A 21,022-nucleotide genomic window follows, 5' to 3' on the forward strand; every position below is an offset into this window, starting at 1 on the left:
TGTCCAGCTTATTTCTCTCCTTCCCCACTTCTCCTTTTCTTTGTCTCTGTGGCCTCAAACATGCTAAGACAACCCTTTACCAATGAGCTCCGGAGGCCCCAATAGCCAGGCTGCAGATAAAACAGCTGGTCCAAAGTACCCTGAATCTTGGTGACTGTGGGGTGGATGAGCTCAGCGTGTGGGCCTACTCTGGCTCCCAAGCAGAGTGATTACATCTAAGGAAGCCCTGTATCTGCTGGTCCTGGCTTGTAGACACCAGCATCAACGGGGCAAGGGGGGACACCACAGAAGGCACCTGCCTGGGTCCCTGAGGCTCTGGGAGCCCCTCAGGAAAAGAGATGAAGAAGCTTTTGTAGTTTGACCTGGAGTGTGAGCGTTAGCCTGGGCAATGAAGGAGGCGTTTCGGAGATGTATGTCTTTGTCTGAGTCCCTTGGCAATACTAAATGGAAGAGGCCAAGGAGAGTGAGGGACACAAACTTTCAAATGCCCCACTGGCCACCCCTTCCACACAGACACCAGGAATCCCACCCACCCGCACCCCCGCCACCCTGGATGGTGTTTCACTCTGTAGCCCAAGTTGCCTAGAACTTACTATGTGGCTTGGGTTGGCCTTGAACTCAGGAACACACCTCCTACTTCAGTCTCCTGGCGCTGGGATTATAGGCACGAGCCGCCAAACCTTGCTGGGATCTCTGGCTGGGCATCTGCTGTGCCCTAGACCTGAGCAGGTCAAGTAGAGCACCCCACTGCTGGAGTTGTCCCCTTCTCCTCTTAGCTGTGGGCTCCCTGTAGAAGCCATTTTGAGTGCACAAAGTGGGTGGGGCCTCCAGCTGCTATCCAGCTGTGAGGCTCCTTCCAGGCCCTCCCCCCCCCTTTAGAAAGAAGTGAAGTATGGAGAGGGTGGGGGTGGGGTGGGAGGTGGGGGTGGGGTGGGGAGGTGGGGGTGGGGTGGGAGGTGGGGGTGGGGTGGGGAGGTGGGGGTGGGGTGGGAGGTGGGGGTGGGGTGGGAGGTGGGGGTGGGGTGGGGCACGGCTTGAGAATGATGGGGTGTTTCTCAGCTCTCTGAGATCAACACATATGGGGTATATAAGACCAGGAAAAGTGAGAATTATTACCTACTGAGGGGGACGTGGGGGAATATGAAAACGTTCAGGCAGGGGGACCCCATTCCTTCCATCGCTACACAACCCACTCCATCTGTACCAGGCTAGGTAATAGGGTGGTGAGGGGCCTCCTGAGAACTGTCCTTCAGGACCTTCGTGATTCAAAAATGTGCCTTTTCCCTGATGATGCACAGAGCAGGAGCTGTGCAACTCTCCAGGGCATGGAGCTGTTCCCAGCTCCCCATTTCAGCCCAGCACCCATTTCCTTCCAACATTTGTCACTTCGCTGGCCACCCACTGGCCTGCTGCTCAAGGCTCGCCTAGTGCCCTTCCTTCTGGGTGGCTCTGTCCGGTCTTCTCTCTGAATCCCTCTTCTTGGATCATGCCCAGGCACCTCTTCTCTCCTCCCAAAAAGCCTACTTACCAAAACCCACGTTGACGATAGATCTTTGGGGTGCACTCTGCTCAGCAGGACTCCCCAAGCTGATATCCCCCCCAGTCAACAAGGCTGCCCTAGAACCTGAGAGGGACCCACACACTGTCCTTAGGAGCCACTTTACAGGAGGCAAGGGCAGGTCTCTGAAAGGAAAGATTTGCATGGATCCAAGGGGGTTCTTGGAGGGTGGTGATGGGGGGGGGGGGAGTAGAAGTGACTCTGGGGTAGCAGAAAGGCCCACAGGCCTAGAGATGTTGTTCACTTTGATCTCCGCAGAGCTGACCCCAAAGTGCTTGTTCAAGAGCCCTGACTCACTCACTCTCAGTCCACTTCTGTGCAGCTTAAGTCATGTTTGGGCCACAAGTCTGGCTCCTTGCCTTCCTCCCCTGGACCCCTGATTTTTAGGAACCACCTCCAGCTCCATATTACAGTGCCTGCAGAACAGAGGTGCAGAACAACTTCTAGAGAGCCACGCAGCAAACTAGGGGTGCCCGTCAGGGGAATGGGTGTGATGAGCAAGCAGATTGGGGGAGCCAGAAATGCAGCCGCAGCCGCCCCCGCCCCCCCCCCCCCCCCCCGCTTCAGCACCCTCTGAGTGTGCACATGATGGAAATGCCTTCACAGCCAAGCACCTCCCTCCGAGAAGAAAATCTCACAACTGGGGAACATCTGGATCAAACTGCTGCTGCCATGAAAGCGTGACATCAAACGATGTTTCCTAGGGACCCTGCCCACAGGCCCTGGTCCAAGAAAAATTGCAGGTCTTCCTGCTTGAAGTTTTTAAGTGTCACAGAACCAACCCTCAAGTTTGGGATCTGACCTGATTCACAGGAGACAGATGTTCCCCCAATGAGCTTGATCACCCCTAGTGGGAGTGTGTGTGTGTGTGTGTGTGTGTGTGTGTGTGTGTGTGAGACCCAATCCTGGCAGGCCTCAGAAAATCAGGGATTTAAAGCTGTGTGGTGAGGGGCCCCAGCAGTTCAGGCATGGGGCTGGGAGCCATAGGACAGGTGGGCCTTTTAAGAAACGTGCCTACATCAAAGGTTTTTGGAGGCTCCCTTCCCAGCCCTGGCGCCTCTGGGGGGTGGGTGGAGGGAGGAACTCGGTGAGTTCACCACATAGCTGCACGTAGGGAGGCTGTGTGTCTGAGAACTTGTGGGGAATGTGCAGAGGGGGAGGGAAGGCAAGGGGGTTTCTCATTTCCCAAATAGGCTCCCCGGGCCAAGGAAAATGGGGCCATATGCTGTCTCCCTCCCCATCTGAGCCTGGAGGAGAGCAGAAGGGGAGAGCCACATTCTTTCAGTGTGGGGGAGGGTAGAGCAGCTGCTGCTTGTGGGGGGGGGGATTCCCACTTGGGTGGAAGATGGGGAAGTGTGCATCTTCCACAAAGACAGGAAATAAGAGGGTTGTAGAGCACAGAGATCCTGGGAGTTGGTCAGCTCTTGGAGGAGCTCCCCACATCCCGCATCCTGCATCCCGCCATCTTGCAGGCAGAGTGGTGCACTGTGGAGCAGAGTTAGATTTCCATGCTTGGCTGAGATCTCGGTTCAGATGATGTCATGAGTGAACTAGTCTGCTTGCTGACTCAGGATTATGACCCTGGTTTGAGAAGCCAAGGGACTAACCTTGGAAGGTGACCTCCGGTTGGGCAGAAGAAGGGGTGCTGTTGGCCTGTCTCCTTCAGGAAGATGGCTCCAATGCTTGCTTCTCTCTTTCAGAGGTGTAGGTATTGTAGGTGTGCGTGCACACACACATACACACCACCACCACCACCATGCCTCATGTTTCTACTTGGGGAATCTTCTCACACTGAGAGCACTGGTGATTTCTCTTGCCAAATAGGCGATCAGTGCCAACGTCATGTCTCCTTTTTGTTCCTAGCTTTGGGCATTGCTACCCTGCAGTATTGGACCAGTGTCCCTGCTGCACATATGGGAGAAACAGGGAAAGCCAGGTGATGACCTCTTAACACCCTGCAGCCTTGCAGGGACTCTGCCTTCCAGGTCCCCCGGGCAGTGACCTCTTCTTGGGATCTTCAGGGAGTGGACAGCCCTTGCCTCTGAAACTCATTTCATAAGGCTGATCCTTACCATCCGGTTTACCACTGTGATTTTAAAATCTCTTCCTCTCCAAATGCTTGCTGGGGTCGCACTGTCCCTGCTCTGCCTGGCCCTGACAGGTGGGCTGGCTGACCTTCCCCAGAGTGTTCCTTTTTTTTTTTTTTTTTTTTTTTTAAGTAGCTTTGGGGCCTGGGTAATGGCCCAGGTAAAGGTACTTGTCACCAAGCCTGACACCTGAGTTCAATTCCTGGGACTCAGTGACAAAAAGAGAACTAACTTCTGCAAGTTGTCCTCTGCCTTACACACACACACACACACACACACACACACTGGGGGGGGGGGGGGAAGAGAGAGAGAGAGAGAGAGAGAGAGAGAGAGAGAGAGAGAGAGACGGAGTCCTGTGCAGCTCTGTGGCTGAGCTGTGACCTGCCAAGTCAGGGGTCTTATTTGGGTGATTTGGAGCCCTGTCTCAGTGAGATTAGGATATAGTGGCCTGCATGGGGGAACCTGTGCTGGGGTTGGGGGTCATTGTAAAATCAGAGGTGCCAGCTGAGAGTAGGGAAAGGTGGGCAAGGTAAGAGAAGGGAGAGGACAGGCTGGCGGGAAGGTTTGACAGACAGCAGAGAGGGAGAGCCGCTTTGCCTGCAGATGTGCATGCAAGCGTGGGCCTGGTGGGCTGGTGTCTGGGTGCCTTTGGGCACCTGTAAGCACTCATCCTGAACTTACCTCTCCATCCCCCCACTGCGTCACTGTCCAGCTCTCCTCCATCACCCATCTTCCCCCTCTAACTCCAGGTCCAGCCTGACCCGTGTTCTACAACGTCACCTGACACCGAATATGGTGTTGCCCTGTATCCTGGAAGGTTTCTCGAAGGGAGGGGAGGATGGGGAGGACTGAGGGGGGACTTCTACTGCCTTTGAAGTGGATGGACTGAAGATTGGTGAGCTGCGTGCTGAGCACAGATCTCTCTGCTGTCTGTGTGGTGAGGAGGAGCTCCACGGTGAGCCGTTTTTTTTAAGGGGCTGAGGTGTTGACACCTCAGCTATCAAAACTTGGGGTTTTTTTCCCAGAAGGTGAGGCTGACAGGTTTGCTGAGCACCTCTGGATCGTCCAGCTCCAGACACCAACGCCTGCGTTCTCAGAGCACAACTCTAGGTGGCGCCATTCACATAGAATTCCACGCGTGGATCCCCCCACCCCGAACCCCACCACCAGGGAAATGTGAGTGGTGGGGCCATCTTAACCCCCCTTAGAAAACCAGCAATGTTCAAATGAGACAGAAATGAACAAAATGTTGGTTGTAGTTAAGCCCTCACGAGAGGAGGGCACCAGAAAATGGAGCTGTACCCTGAAACAGTATACAGTCTAAGATGATCAGGAAACAGAAATGACAAAGCACATCCATCAGGAGAGAAAGATGGTCCTTAAAACCCCTACATGGAAAGCTGGCAGTGGTCACATATGGAGTCTGCTGTTATCCCAGCACTTGGGAGGCCAGAGTCGTAGGACATGAGTTCAAGGTCATCCTGGGCTACTAAGAAACTGTCGTAGGGAAAATGACAAACGAAGATCTAGGTGCAGGAACTAGCACAGGTGAGCACCCACCGGGAGCCTGGTACTTAGCTGGCACACATCTGATCTGAGGTAGACGGGAACCAGACCCCCAGGTTTCGGGGGTTCTTGAGAGCCAAGTAGCTTGGCCACACAGGCTACACTTGAGTTTGTGAATGGGAAATTGCTGGAATCAGAAATGCGATCAGCCCAGATGGGGGTCAGGAATCTGTTTCCTTCCTTTTCCTCCTTCTTAGGAAAGCTTAGTCCTTTGTTTAAGATGAAAAATAACAACCAGATGAATGAAGGAAGGATCCCTGGGAATGATGAGTAACACCCTCCAGATGCGACCAGTGAGCTGGGCAGGACTGGATGTCTGGAGCGGTCACATTACAGCCTTCCGAGGCTCCTCTTCCCCGACGACTCTGTTTTTTTGGTTTGCTATTTGTGGTCTTTGCTTTTTATCAAATCACTGAAATTTACAGTTTATGCTGATTGATTTGAATATTTTGTAAACTGGCTCTAAAGTCAATTAAAAATATATACATATTTTCTTCTTCTTCTTCTTCTTCTTTTTCTTCTTCTTCTTCTTCTTCTTCTTCTTCTTTTTCTTCTTCTTCTTTTCTCTCTCTCTCTCTCTGCATGCATGTGTGTATGAGCATGCACATGTTCTTGCTCACTTCAATGTGTGATATATATCTCACATATGTGCAGTGAAGCCAGAACAGGGTGTTGGATACCAGGGCCCTGGAGTTACAGATGGTTAGGAGTGGCCACGTGTGTGCTGGAAACTGAACCTAGGAACTCTACAAGAGCAGCCGGTGTTTAGCCAGCTACCGAGGCAGGGCCTCAGCTCCGAATGCCATTTTCCTATGGCTTCTGTATGTGGCCCTGGCTGTCCTGGAACTCTCTGTATAGAGCAGGCTGGCTTTGAGCTTGGAGATCCACCTCTGTCTCCCCAGGTGCTGGGACTAAAGGCGTGCGCTCCCGTGCCTGGCCTTCTAAAGCCGGTTTTTGAAGACGATATTGCAGACGTATTTTTATCAGTAGCGGTGCATACAGAAACACTTGTATGTCCCCCCCACCAGGATTGTTTTGAAGGTCACCCCTCAGCTGCCTCTCAGCAGTGGCTTAAAGATGCTGATCATAGACAAATCCGCTGTGTTCTGCCGTAAGAGAGTGTACTCCGCCACCTCCTTTCCCCTACAACAGGGTCAGGAATGCGTTTTTCTCAGGGCACCACTCAGGTTTGCCTTTGACAAAGGAGAGAGAGGTCCCATTGCTTGCCCACAGGGCAGGCCCAAGGGAAGAGATATGCCAGTATCCACTGAGGAGGTGGAGTCTTTCCCTGAACTTCGGCAACACCCAACTGCACCCAGGTGGACTGGCTCAGCTGGAAAGGTGTTGCACAGTTCTGTTCAGGGTCCAGATCTCCTTTTCTGAGATTTACTTACTTCACGTGTGTGAATGCTTTGCCTGAACATATGTATGTGTACTACTGTTGGTGGCCAAGGCGGTCAGGAGAGGGTGTCAGACTTTGGGTGGACTTGACTGTGAGCCGCCCCATGGATGCTGGGAACTGAACTGGAGTCCCCCAAAAGAATAGGGTGCCCTCAACTATTGAGCCATCTCTCCAGACTTAAGATTCTTTTCTTTAAACTTACTTAATGGCGCATGCCTTTAATCTCAGCACTCTGGAAGACAGAGGCAGGCTAATCTCTGTAAGTTATTGGCCATCCTAATTTACAAGCCAGTTCAGCAGCAGCAGCAGCAGCAGCAACAACAACAATAACAACAACACAATTGCCTATGGTGCTGGAGCGCGCAAACTGAGAACTTTGCACATGCCAGCCAAGAGCTGTCTCCTTGAGTTGAGCTACTTTCTTGGCCCCAGATTAGTTCTTTATTTGTCTACAATTCACAGGCAAAAATCAGCCCTAAAGGTTTAAAAGAGAAAAATCTGTCAACTCATAAATTATGTAAAATTCTCTTCTCACAAAAGTGGGCAGGAGCTAGCTATGTGGTAGCCGTAGCCCTGGCTTTCAAGTGCCGCAGAGGCCAGCCTGAGCCTCGGAGTAAGGCCCCCAGCCAAAGAACAAAACAGGCCAAGAGGGCTGTGGGACTCATAACAAACCTAAATGAAAAACTATAGGTGTGGACATTTCTAAAGCTCCCTTGTCCCCCCCCTTCCCCCCCCCAAAAAAAGCACCGGAAGAATACAAGTCAGGGAGACTGAGGCAAGGAGCAACTCCTGCCTGCTTTGGACAGAGGGGTGTTGTTCCTTTTGATAAGCACCTATCTAGGGCTTGAACTTCAAGTGGGTAAGGTGGGAGACCAGGAGCGGGTGACCTCCAGAAGGTCCTACCAGGCATAAAGTTCACCGAGGCTTTGCTGGCAGCCTAGGCTGCAATCCAGGGAATACACTGAGTGAAGAGACCTGTTTCCCCAGCCTTTATAACCCTGACGATTCATGAAACTGTCAAGGGGCTTCCTCGTGGATTTTAATTAGGTGATAAATGTTTTTATTGGGTCCCACTCCCTCTAGTTGCCCACCTGCCTCCCAGCTGTGAGGAGCAGAAGTGAGAAGCGTTCCACCCTGCCCTCCTTCAGGAAGCACAGAGGCTGGGAAGGTGGGGACCCCTCTGGCACCCCCACACCTCTGGCACCCCCAGAGACGTGTGTACAAAGGAGTCCTCCCCGGCTCCCAGCCTCTCCGGGCTAATGAGTAACACAGGGTGGGGAGCATGCCTCCAGATCCGTTAGTGGCCTTTCTGTGGTAAATCCTGGCTGAGCCTGAAGCTGTTTACCTTCCACCCAGGGATTAGGAACCTGTTTGAGTTAGAAGGGCAGAGGGAGGCAGGGTTTGGCTCGGCCTCCCACTGCTTTCAGGAGCTAAGGCCTGGGTGCTGAACCAGCAGGAAAAAAAGAAAAAAAAAAGAAGAAGTGAGAGAAACCTGTCTCCAATCTGTCTCCACTATTGATCTCCGCCGCACAGCTGCTTGGCCAGCGTTTGAATCCTCACCCTCTCCAGCTTCGCCTCTCACCACGCACAGCCCTTGTCAAATATCAACATGGCTTGGGAAGGTGGGAAGGAGAAAACAGAGAGGGGTGCTGCTGCGTTGTCATGACGATGGTGGGGATCCTGTATGTTATATGTGTTCTCCCGGTGGGGGGAGGGTCCCCTCCCAAGATCGCTGACCAACCCCTGACTTCATCTTGAAGGAGAGAGGAGTCTGGACTCGAGGAAGGACTTACTTTTAGCAGCAGAAGCAGCTATTCTAGAGTTTTATGAAAACCCAAGTCCAGTATTTCATTGAGAGCAACGTGGTCTTAAAACAGAATGGAGTGAAAACTGTTCCCTCGGGTGTCCTGTTGGTGGGGACATTGTCACTTGTTGTCGGAGCACAGAGCTCTTTTCTGGCAGCGTGTGCCTGCACCGTGTGCAAACATGGGCATGTGTGCGGGTATGTTCACTGCCAGGTCGGACCTGGCAGCATGCCCACAAAGTTATGTGTCACCAGCACAAACATACAATCTGGCAGAGCCGTAACTGCACTGGGCCAGTGCACAAGCTTCTGCAGACAGCAGAGGGCAAAGCCCTTAGCCCTCAGTGATCCAGGGTGGTGTTCAAAGAGAGCCTCCGTGAGAGCAACGTCAGCTGTGGTGAGCACGGCCGCCCCGCGCCCCCCTCTCTGTGGGACTGAAGGAACAGAGGTTTCCTTGGGAGCAGGCCTAGAAAAAATAGCATATTTTCCTACCAGAGCCCCCAGGAGCACAGCAGGCTAGCCTCATGGGTGCCGGAAAAGCTCAGCAAGCAAGTTCCTCTGCTGGGATTTGGGGTGCTTTGCTGCTAGCCATAAAAGGACCAGCACTCTTTTAATAGAGACAGGGGTACACCTGATGGCCTGCCCCCACCCTCTGAGCTGTACAGAAGCTCAGGATAAGAAGGTTATGTGACATTGACATAAGGCTGTTTTGTAGCCATAAATGGGAAGAAAAGCAGATTTGGAGGCAACACAGGACTAAGGGGGTTCAGGGCCTGAGGATCCCAAGAAGATGGAGGAAAGGGAACAGGCGGAAGAGGGGGGAAGGTTGGGAGTGGACACGTGTGTCTGTGTCCATCTGCAAGCAGAGAGAAGAGGAAGAGGCTAGTGAACAGAAAATAAGAAATTAAAATGAAGGCCTGAGCCTGCTGAAGACAGCCAGATTCACACAAAGGGTGGGAGAGAGGCACTGTGGGGGCTGAGAAGGGCTGGCTGGCAGCAGAGGCCCAAGGGAGAGCCCCAGAGAGGCAGTAGTCTCCAGGAAAGGTGAGCCGGGAGACAGGAGCTTCAAGGAAGGTCCTGCCCACTGGGCAGCACAAGGGGTGATGACTGGACATGCCTCTGTCTCTCCTGGTTCCAAGCCAGCCTTGTGGCCCCCTCAGCATCCCCGAGCCCAGGGCGAAGACTGACAGGACTGCAGCTTCTCTGAGTCCTGGGTGGATTTGAATAATTAAGTCATCTGGATTCTTATGATTTACCATTTTCAATGATAAATAGACAGCGCCCAAGCCAGCCAGTTGGCAAAACTCTGGCTGCTAGTTATAATTTGTCAAGCTGCCAGCAGATTCATGTTTTATGCTAATGGAGAAAGACTCGTTGAGTAGGGGCGGCCGCGACCGGGTCAGCTCTCTCCTCAGGCACCCCAGAGGTCGAGAGGTCGGGGAAGAAGGGCTGAGGCTGATATGGATTTTCTGTAAGGGTCAGGGTAATTTTGCAATAATTCAGTGGCGCACACACACTGGCACACAGAGGGTCACATGTGCAGGGATATGTTCAGCGCCCCCCATGTGCCCACACACCAGCAGCTGTACCTCTGCAGGCCTCTGGGCTTGGGGCACCTAAGACCCCTGCAACCCACTTGCACATGCACATCCTTGCTGACGCTTTCAGGGGTGCGATTGTACCAAGATAAACTAATAGGCATATTTTTAGCAGCCTGGATAAAACACATCACATCAGCCCCATACTCATGCACCCACACTGGAACAGAACTGTCTGTACTCGGAAGGTGGGGGGTACCCAGGGGCCGTCTTCTTTCCGCTGCACACCAGTGGGGAGAAGCAGTGGCCTCAGTGTCATCCAGCCGGCTGAGAAGACAGAGGCTCTGAGAGCCGACGCATGGGAGGCGGCAATGAAAACCAGCTGAACCGACACCAAGTTTTCTTTTCCCATCTGTTTATTTGTATATCTATCCACAATGCACTGAGGTCTCAGGGTAGCAGAAATCGTCCAGTGCTTGCGGCATTCTGAGGCAGAGGTGACGCTTTGCCCTGGGTAAGTCCTAAAGAAGACATTGCTGCCTCTACTGGCTGCAAAGTGGGTCAACTTGCACATTTCCCCCTCTTAGCTTTCCACCTCAACAAGCGTGGAGACCGTCGCTGGCTTGAGGGGCCTGAGGACAGGTATGGGTCTGGGTGAAAACCTCTGGCTTCTGGGTGTGGAGATCCTGGTCTTTGGTATGACAGGAAATGCTAATTCTAGACCAATTAAAACATGGTCTCTCGTCTGACCCCCAGGTGCCCTCACAACAGATCAATGTGTGCCGGAGGACGACGGGGAAGGAGGCAACTGCCATTCTGCTCAGAAGAGAATTTGACTTCTCCTTGATTATGGGGCAGGGCTGGGAGCTGCAGGACCTTCCTGGCAGTTTTGGGGTTGACAGGAGGGAGCACAGGGAAAGGTGAGCAGAATGTGGGGTTAAAGATTCAATTTCCAGTCTCCAAATGTGGTGAGAGGTGAGGACAAATCATACAAAACGGGTAACAGCAAGGAGCTCAAAGGAAGAACTGATCGCCCCTCCCACTCCCTCCTCCCTCCCTCTCCCCCCCCCCCATCACCCCAAGCTCTGCTCCCCATATCCACTCAACTGTGGAGATCCTGGCTCCTTCGAAGTGCGCTGGGTTCTCTCCCTTGTTTTGCAGGGCCAGGTAGCACACACCCTTTCCGCCATCACCTGGATGAGGCCGCCTTTCTTTACTCAGCGGGTGTGGATTCTGGAGTGGGGTTAGGGCAAGACCAGGGAGACAAGCTGTTCTTTTTTAGAGTTTGGGTTCTAATCCTGGCCTTCACCCACAAAAAGAAGTAGCCTTGGGGGAAGCCAGCACCTCGGTTCCTGGAATAGGGGTGGAAATGGAACTAAAGAATTGTCTAGGCCAGGGCGGTGGTGGGGTGGTGGCGCACACCTTTAATCCCAGCACTCTGAGAGGCTGAGGCAGGCGGATCACTGTGAGTTCGAGGCCAGTCTGATTTACAAAAGTGAGTCCAGGATAGTCAAGGCTACACAGAGAAACCCTGTCTGGAAAAACCAAAACAAACAGACAAACAAACAAATAGAATTGTCTAGTGAGTCAAGGGGATTTGAAGGTCAAAGCCACTACTGATACAGAAAGCAAACTGGTACCCTGACCCTGGTTAGCAAAACCAAGTTTCCCCTTTAGGGCCTCTTCTTTGAATCCCTGTATTTGCATCCTCATTAGGAACTCCAGAGGCTGAGTCTGTGGCAGCCAGCCTCACTGTCTCAGAGCAGAGCCTGCTGGGATACAAAGAGCAAGAGTCCTGGCTTGGCCTAGACAAAAGGGGAAAGAACACCAGAGAGAAACAAAAGGGGTGGGGGGAGAGGGAAGAAGAGGGGAGGGGAGGGGAGCATGAGAGGAAAGAAGAGGGGGAAGTGTCCAGTCTAGAAGGTGCTGGACAGAGGCAACCTTGCAGAGGGTGCTGTGGAGACTTCACTGAACTGTGTCCAGCACGCCTCTCCAGCTGTTGGACTGGGGTTACTGCCCATGCTTAAGAGTTACACTGCTCTTGGAAGACCTGACCCCATGACATCCCACCCCACTTGGGGCGAACAGAGGAGATGTGCTTTCATTTATGTTTGTAGTGCTGAGAGTTGAACCCAGGACCTCACAAATACTAGGTAAGTGTTCTACTCTCTCCCACACACAAGCGTAGAAATGAGCCTGAGTCACACACCCATGGGCATGTTATGTACACACAAAGAAACCTAAGTCATGGCGTGGGACATAGCTCAGTGGGACAGGACTTGTCTGGCATGTGCGAGGTACTGGGTTTTGATTCTCAGCATCAAAGCAAACGAAAACTTGAATGTAATTGGGCAGGGTTTTGTTTTTGTTGTTGTTTTTTGTTTTTTACCAGAACACCATGGGCAAAGCATAAGAGATGAGATGAAAAAGGAGAAATATACCAAGTTGATCCGTCTACAGGTGCGGCCTAAAGTCATTTTGACAGCTCATCTCTTGTATGGTCTGTGAACTGCTCGGGCGCTGAGCCTATCCCTGTTCTCTCACGGAATTCCTTCTTTGGTACTTCCGGGGCTTACAAACCACATACCAAAAACAAACAAACAAACAAACAAAAAACAAAAAAACAAAAACAAAAACCACATACCAACTCTTTCAAATGATCCTCACCTGTCCAAGCAGGGGAGCCCCTTAACCTTGTAGTTTTGGGGGGTACCTGGCAAGAGAGTAGCAAAGAGTTTGCTAAAGACAAACCTCAGCAGGCAAAAGGCTGATGCAGGAGGATTGCTATGAGTTCAAGGACACCCTGAGCGTCGTGGGGGAGTTCCAGGCCAGCCTAAGCTTTAGAGTGAGATCTTGTCTCAGAAACAACAAAAATCAAGGATTCTCTTCTTATCAGTGAAGAAAACAAAGATCCTCTCTCCCACCTGCTGGAACAGCGCCCCCCCCCACCTGTATGTATTTAGGAAGCCAAAGCTGCTTAACAGTCCTGCAGTACAAAGGGCTCATTTGACAGATGATCAAACCAAGGATCAGGGTCACAGAGGTGAAGCAGAGCAGTGTGGCACAGTCTCCCGACCAGCACAGAGCACCAGTGGTCCTCAGACTGGCTGTGGCCTACACTTCACATGTATAGCATCACCTAGGCTGGGTGAGGGAGTACTACAGGCTGGAAGATGGGCTGAGAAGCAATTCTCTCCTCTCTCTCTCTCTCTCTCTCTCTCTCCCCCTCCTCTCCTCTCCTCTCCTTCCTGTTTTACCTCTCATTTTGACTCAAAACCAAACCTAACCCAAACGAGCCAGGTCCTGCTGCTATTCTGTTCTGCTGTCTGTCAACATTTCTGTATGCTCCCTTCCTTCCTGGTCTCACAGGGTCCCTTCCTCAGGCCCTGGCAGGCGCTTGGGCTTTTCGCAGGCGTGCAGACCTATCTCTCCTGCCCTCCCAGTCTCTTCTCTTTGTTGCCCTGCATTTGCTGGCACTTCCTGCTGTCTTCCTTTGTGTCTAAGTCGTCTTCTCTCCAGTGTGCAGATGGCACCAATGGGCCCTTCCCCAGAGGAGGCCTGGCTGGCATCCACCCAAGCCATCCTTCATAATATTCTTTCTCAATTCCCCTCCAGGTCGGGACCGAATTCCTGGGTGTCCCCCTTACTTAACATGCCAGGGTGGGTGGGGTCCACTGCAGGCCTAGGAAAGCTGCCGCAAACTGTTGTCACTCCATCAATCCTAAGAAGAAAGAGGATCAGGGGAGTGCAAAGAGAAAAGGAGAGACAAGCCCACAGACTGGGGAGGGGTGTTGAGGAGGCAGGAGCAAAAAGGGGGAGATTAATTGAAGGGGGAGGGGGACGCCTGTGACCCTGGGCTTCTCTCTGAAAAGCTTTGGTTTTGGTTTGGTTTTTTTCCCAGAGTTTTAGGGTTACAGGGTCCAGCACCACATTGCACTTCTATTTGAGTTCTGCTGCCCTGGTGCCTGCCTCGTTAGGGTTCCTCTCAAAGGTCAGACTAGGTGATCTGTGACAAACTTATTCTAGGCAGTGCGGCTGTTCTAGCCGGGTCATCTGGGAGAACCTCGGTCCTGGACTTTGGGCAGCTGCTGGTGCTTGGCAGAAAATTTCTCTGGAGGATTAGAAACAAAGCCCCCCCCCCCCCGCCAACCCCCCCCCCCCATAGGCTGCAGGCTAAGTCTGTGGAGCCAGAGACACCACGCTCTCCAAGTGGTACCCACTGCCCCTCCCCAAAACCGCTCCAAATGCGATTTTTTATTTTATTTTTTTGCAATTGCCTCGGGCTCCCAGAGGGGCCTGCCCTTAAAAAAAAAAAAACAAACCTCAAGGGCAGAGCGTCTCTATTGCATACAACTCGGGCGGGCGCCAGTCAGGCGGCCATCACTGCACCTGCTGTGGCCTGCCTAAACCACCTGCAGTCCACTCCTGCGCTCCAAGCCGCCCTCTCCCCTAGTCCGGCTCCAACGTCACTCTCCCCCGAATCAGACATCTGCTCTTTACTCCCTTTGAAAAGCTCTTCCTCTTGGTATCTCTCGAAGAAGGGCAAACAGTTAGTCCTCCAAGCAGAGGGAGGGAGAGGCCTCTTTCCTTGCCCAGAGATGGGGCACTGGAGAAGGTTGTGGGTTCGGGGAGGAGTTGCATATTTCCTTGAGACCATTGTAGAGAGATGGTTTCTGAGTCAAACCAGATTAGAAACAAGAGTAAAGGTGCAGGGAGTGCTTCTTCTTTGCACCCCTCCTAAATTAAAATCAGCTGAGGATCCCAGGAAGGCTGGGCCCTACCCCACCCGCATCCCAGCACAGCCAGAAACTGTGGTTCGCTTCCCTTTCTGTGGACCTGTTCCTGGGGATCTCCGAGGGTCTCTAAGGGGTGAGAGTACTGGGTTCTTCGGATGTACTTAGTTCCTGGACCGGCAACGCCTCCTATAAAGGAAAGAGGTGGGGTCCCTTTCACCTAGAATCTCAAACTCCAACTAAGCTTCCTCCCCCAGGTCCTTGGCAGAACGGGGGCTGGGGGGAGGGGATTTTTCGAAGTTTCTTTAAGTTGAATTTGGGGAAGAGTCCCCTGCGGACTCGGGGTCTCTCTGCCCCTATTTTCTTTCTTCCTCAGTCTCAGAAGCTTCCTTACACCTCCCACCCCGCCAGCTGCCAGCGTAGCGCCCAAACTCAGGGCAGAGAAGATTCCCTAAGCCCAAACTGATGTTTTCCCACCCCCAGGCCAGATCCCTCCGAAGGCCGAAGGCGGGCAGGTCAGAGTTCGCTTGCAAAGAAAGCAGGGTGGAGAAAGAAGAGAGAGAGAACCGGAGCCGCAAATTTCCAGACAGAAGCTTCGCGCTGCCGGCCCCGCTCACCTGCTCCAGACAGGCTCCTCAAGATTTGCGTCCACTCAAAAGTTTGTCCCCTTCGCAGAGGATTTCCAGAAAAAGCACACATTTGACCCTGGGGCAGGGGTGAGGAGGCCCGGAGGGCGCGGGCGCCTGATCTAAAGCGGCTGGGGGAACGGGGGTGCGTGTGACCGTCCCCAAAGTAAGGGCGAAGCGGCAATCCGAGAGCGTCTGGCGGCTAGCGCCGCGGGGGTGGGGGGCGCACAGGGTCCTAACGAAGGGATGGTAAACATGGGGCAGGTGAAAAGAAGGACAGAGCCCAGAGTGCTGGCGATGTCCGTAATGTCCTTCAATTTCTGCTCCCGAGAGTGTGCCCCAGCCCAGAACACTCCCTCGACCCATTCTGGGCCAGCGCTCAGGATCCCCACTTGTCGGAAAGGGAGGACCAGGGTCCCCTTAGCCCCGCCCCGCCCCCACGTTACTACCAACCTCCCCCACCGCCCCCACCCCCGAGCCCAGGGACAGACAAGAATTGCAACTAGAAATTCGATCTATTGGTACAAGACACCACGTGCTCGCGGCCTGGCCAATGACCAGGCCGCCCTGGATGAGCTAATAATGGAAGCAATTTGTAACTTTCAGTAGCTCTCCAGGCCTAGGTACCGGTGGGAGGGAGGCTGGCGAAGGGGGAGACAGCACCCCCAGTTTATCCGCTCAGCCCATTTGTCTAGGGGCACTCGGACCCCCGGCCCTCCTTTACCCCCAAGAAGCAATCTCAAGCAGGCTTCACCCACTCCTGACCGACAGCGCAACCAGGTAAGCTGGTCCCTACCACTCAACCCCCGACTTCTTACAGGCACCTGCAGCCTAGCCTTCCTTCTTGCTCCATCAGACGATTGAAATTCAATTTTGTTTTTTCTCTTCCTTAGTTGAAAGGGAAAAAACTCCTCTTGTTTTCTTTAGCGTAATCCTATTTGTAGGGCAATTAAGACCTTTGTACTTTCTGTACGGGCGGAGGACTGGCGATGCTATATTCTTTCAAAAGTCCTCGCTTCTCTTGGGGAACTCTACTTTTACTTTTCCCTGGGGATAAATTGTATCTTTTATACTCTAGTTCTTTAGCGATGTTAAGTTCATCTCCCTTTTCCACTCAATTCTTCAGATCAGCATTTACAAATAATTGCTTGCCATATTTTGAATTTATTCGTTTTTCTTTTGCCCTACTAGTTTTTTAAAAATTTATTTTTATTTCTTCCCCCACCTCCACACTAGTTTTTATACTGTTCAGAATCTCCAGTTTTTTCCCTCAAGGTGGACTGGGATTTAGTTTTGTATTGGTCCCTGTTTTTGTTTTGGAAATGACTTTATTGTTTGGGAAACCATATGGGGTGTGAACAAGTTCTCCTTCAGTCAGTTCCATTGCCCCTGTGGGAAGAAATGTGGAATATTTACTTTTACTTTTGCCTTGATTTTTATGTATTCACTTCAGTTTAAGAAATCTGACCTTATATTTACTCCTTTGTATACTAAGCCATTTTTGTTATTTCCCAAGTGTTAACATCTCGCACATATGTCCCTTTTCCCCAGCCCCATTTCTACCCCAGCCCCCTCCATTCCAGAAACCACACCTTCTGTGACTCTCAGCTTTAAGTTCCCTCTTCCCCAGCCTCAGAGGGAGGAAAAAGCAACTGTCCCACTCCTACAACAGGACGCTACCCTCTGCCTCCAAAGCCAGTGAAATAGGAAGGTCACAGTGTCCTCCAACTTTCATTTTAGGTTGACTTTCTTTCCATTTGTCTATTCTGGGCAACTCTATGGTACACAGAGTTGATTTTTTTTTTTTTTTAATTCTTGCTTTTCCTCTAAGTTTTAGGGAAAAAATGCAAGCAAGTTTCATTTCAGCCTGTTAGGCTTTTTATCTCCTGGGGGAGAATTCCCAGAAGAGAAACATGTTTATTTTTCACTTTGCTTTTGGTAAAGCTGGGGTCAGAAGCCGTGTGGGGGTATCCCTATTGCTTATGTGTTTGTTTTTGAGATAGCATCTCACTGTGTAACCCCATCTGGTCTGAAACTCAACTATGTAGACAAGGCTGGCCTCCAACTCTCAGAGAAGCCCCTGCCTCTGCATCTCACGTGCTGGGACTACGCGTGTGCGCCCGCTGCCACCATGCCCAGGTAATCCTTCCTTTTTAAAGATGTTACTAAGAAAGTAAATTACTAGAAAGTGTGATCTAGAATTCCAGCCTATTCAGAATTATTGAAGCTGCAAAATAAAACTGGGAGTGTAGCTCACAGACTCTGGGAAGATGGGCCCAGGGTGACGACATCTGTCTCCACTGGGCAGAGGAGGAGGAGCTGCTCCCCACTGTGTCCCAGCCCCATTGTCACATTGACATTCTGGGCACATGTGGCCCATCCCCCACCCACTCCTCCAAGGATGAATCTAAATTACTATTAATAAGGGGCTGCTCCAAGCTAATTGGCATTAAAAGAATTCATTTCAATTTGTTAATATTAAATGAACACTTTGCACTTTAGCTCCTTCCTCACCCTGGGTTCCCAGATGAGTGATGGGGAGCGGTGGGGGTGGGTTTGGGGGAGCAGGCAGGATTTTATGTCTGGCTTTCCAGCTTGGCCACTGCTGGGCCTTCCCTGGGCGTAGGACACAGGCGCGGGAGGGACCTGGTGGGGGCAGGGAACCTGAGCGTCTTGTTCTTTATCATCCTGTAAAACAGGAGCTGTGGGAGAGGGTGGGTGGGTGGAGGTCAAAGGGGGAGACATAGAAGGGTTTGGGGGATAGTGCAGTGGAGAGAGGGGGCCAAGGAAATGGGAGGGAAAGGCAGTGGGCTGAATAGAAGTTTGGAAACGGGAGGACTGTGGGCAACGGGTGGGTCAGATTTATAAAGAAAGGCCCAGGAAGCTTAAAATCTAACCCCAAAGTTTAGGGAAAGTATCTGGGGTCCTGCAGCTGCCAGCAGGTGACCTTAGACTTTTCTCTCAGTTCAGTTTTTCTTTTTCATTCATTCTTTCTTTTATTTTCTTTTTCTTTCTTTCTTTTTTTTTTTTTTTTGGTCTGTGAAGCAAGGGTTATATAATGATCTGTCTTAGGGTTGTCTGGGGTTCCGTGAGACACACAGGATGTGTCCCGCTGGGTACATAGACAACACTACTACACATTGGCTCACTTCCTGCTCCAGTAATTAAGAACCCTGGGGCCAGCTTCTGGATTGGGCTCTCAGTCCTGCCTTGAGTTAGTTGTAGTTATTGAAAAAGCGCCTGCGTTTGTGTTTCCTTATTGAGTCAATAGCTCCTGGGCTCTGGCAAAGAAGAGAGAAGGGGCCACTCGAGCCTCATGCTGCATGGACACTGCTGTCCTTTGGGTGCTCAGCTCTGAATAAGGAGGTGGAGGAGGCCCCTTATGGCTTAGGGAGCACTCTGAGGAGCACATTACCTCCTCACCATCCTCAGCACCTGGGGCCTGTAGGGAGACAGATGGAAACCCTGGGCTTGTGATGGTTTCAGCTCTTCCTGTCTCTGTTCTTGCTCTTGGGGTGATGGTACTTTCCCCCATCCTCAGTGTCATTTCTCCTGAAAGAGGAAGCCCCTCTCTTCTCCTTGGGGTGCTATTGATGGAGAATTTGCTTCTTTGACCCCCCTCACGTCTCCCTACAGTGACAAGGTAAGTCTCCAGAGAGTGGGCTGGAGGGGTGGCAGAGAGTCCAATACTCACGCTCTGTGTTGTAGACCTCATTCAGCAGGGGGCAAAACAAGATCCAGGGAGAAGAGGACCTGACAAAGTCAACCTGGTAAAGTATCCATGTTGGAAGCTGAGCTCTGATCTGTTTTTTTTTTCTTTATTATAGACAAAAACATACAAGATGGCTATATGGTTATAGTAGCCAAGGAGAATTTTCTTTTGGGTTTTCTTTTGAGACAGTGCAATCCAAGCTGGTCTGAAACTTTCTTTGAAGCCTAGGATGACCTTGAACTTCTGGTCCTGACTCTGTTTTTCAAGTGCTGCTCTTACAGGTAGGAGCCACCCCATCTGGTCTATAGAAACACATCTTAATATCTACCTGTGCTGCACACTCCTGAAGGAGAAGGTGAAACAAAACACCTCAGGGGAAAGACAAGGCACACGTAAAGTCGGGGTGGGAGGGGGCAGGGTGGTGCCAAGCACTACAGCAGGTATGTGTGCATGGGGAGGCAATAATATTCTGATATTCCACCTGAGAAAGATTTCCCAGAGTAGGTAACTATAGGTCAGGATTCTGGTAGATGCCAAGGTAATGAGGAGAGAAAAACAGAGGGAAGAAGTTTGTGTGTGTGTGTTTTTTTGTTTTGTTTTGTTTTTTGTTTTTTCGAAATGGGGTCTCTCTGTGTAGCCTTGACTGTCCTGGACTCATTTTGTAGACCAGGCTGCCCTCGAACTCACAGCAATTTGCCTCAGAGGGAGGAAGTTTAACACTAGTGAGGAAGAATCCTGCCTGGGATGGCTAACAGTAGGGATCTAAAGCATATTTGGGGCCTGGAGAGATGGCTCATCAGTTAAGAGCACTGTCTGCTCTTCCAGAGGTCCTGAGTTCAGTTCCTAATAGCCACATGGTGGGCTCACAACCATCTATACCTTCTAATGCCCTCTTCTGGCGTGCAGGTGTACACGCAGACCAAGTACTCATATACATTAAATAAATAAAGCACATTTGCCTTGCTGGCACCAAGTAGGTGTAACCACCACTCACCGAGGGCATACTGTGCGCATTCAGTGCTCACAGTGATCTTGACAAGTGGACTGCAGTGCCTCTGAAAGTCCACTTTGGGTCACAGGGTAGTGGAGTGGTGCTGTCTGCTGAGAATATTCTCCCCAAACCCCACCCCTGTCGCTGTCACCTTCCATTCCTGTCCAGGTGGCCCCACTTTTACGGTCACACCTGGCAACTGGGGAAAAGGGGTTAGTGGGTGAATCCGCGAGAGGAGTCGTGGTCAGACAGTGGAGACAGGCTGCTCTCATATCTCCGTGAAGAAGAGGACGAAGACATTCTCTACAGACAGAGCGTCTAAGTCACTCTCTGAGGACCACTGAGGCATCACAGGGTCCTGACTGGTCCGCAACATTTCCCAGGTGATTTTTTTTTTGTTTGTTTGTCTTTTCCCCAGGGATGTCCAGTGGGGATTTGAGTCCTCAGTAAAGAGTGCCAGCTGTCACAGAAGCTGCCCTTTGCTCCCAGTGTGACAGCAGAGGGCCTTCTATCCCTCCCAGCACCTTTGTCAGGTGTGGCCAGTGGGAGCAGGAGCCCAGTGAGGTCACCCAGGTGGAGGGCACGGTAAGTTTCTCATGGTCTGGACAGTGACTGAGACGAGAGGTCCGGCTGGAAGCTGAAAAGCCATCAGTCCCTGATGGGAGAGCAAAGCAACTGTGTTGAGAGAAACCCAGGTCCCCAGGTGACAGGTGGAGGACAGCCAGGTGTACCCTGTACGCTCCTCTCTACTGTCATTTCCAGGACAATAAACTGTTTCTTCTGCTGCTTCCTGAGGCCTTTTTATTGCAACCTTTCTCGACCAGCCTTCCTAATATGCTTTTTCTCACAGCACATCTGCCGCCGCTGCCCACTTAAACCTAAGGTGGGACCATGATAATGATGTCATTAGCCGAGCCAGAGACTAGGCTAAACCCGCACAGCCCTGACAACCCTCTGAGAAAGCGCCACAATTTCCAACTTACGAATAAGGTTTGAAGAAAGAAA

The 21,022-nt window shown here is 51.6% G+C and overlaps 2 long non-coding RNA genes across 3 annotated transcripts; one reads left to right on the forward strand and one right to left on the reverse strand.

The window, feature by feature from the left end:
* Nucleotides 1-10,362: 10,362 nt before the first annotated feature.
* On the reverse strand, nt 10,363-14,066 carry LOC311609800. Of its 2 annotated transcripts, none has more exons than XR_014783501.1 (3): nt 12,623-14,066; nt 11,063-11,724; nt 10,363-10,476 (listed from the first exon to the last, which is right to left on the reverse strand). It is a non-coding gene; the product is annotated as an uncharacterized lncRNA (long non-coding RNA). The 2 variants fall into 2 exon arrangements; XR_014783502.1 differs by having other exon boundaries at nt 11,063-11,727.
* Nucleotides 14,067-15,784: 1,718 nt separating this feature from the next.
* LOC311609801 lies at nt 15,785-20,805 on the forward strand. The gene is made up of 2 exons (XR_014783503.1): nt 15,785-19,307; nt 20,436-20,805. It is a non-coding gene; the product is annotated as an uncharacterized lncRNA (long non-coding RNA).
* Nucleotides 20,806-21,022: the final 217 nt, after the last annotated feature.

Source organism: Acomys minous, assembly GCF_964271855.1.
Source record: "Acomys minous genome assembly, chromosome: 12".
Lineage (NCBI taxonomy): Eukaryota > Metazoa > Chordata > Mammalia > Rodentia > Muridae > Acomys > Acomys minous.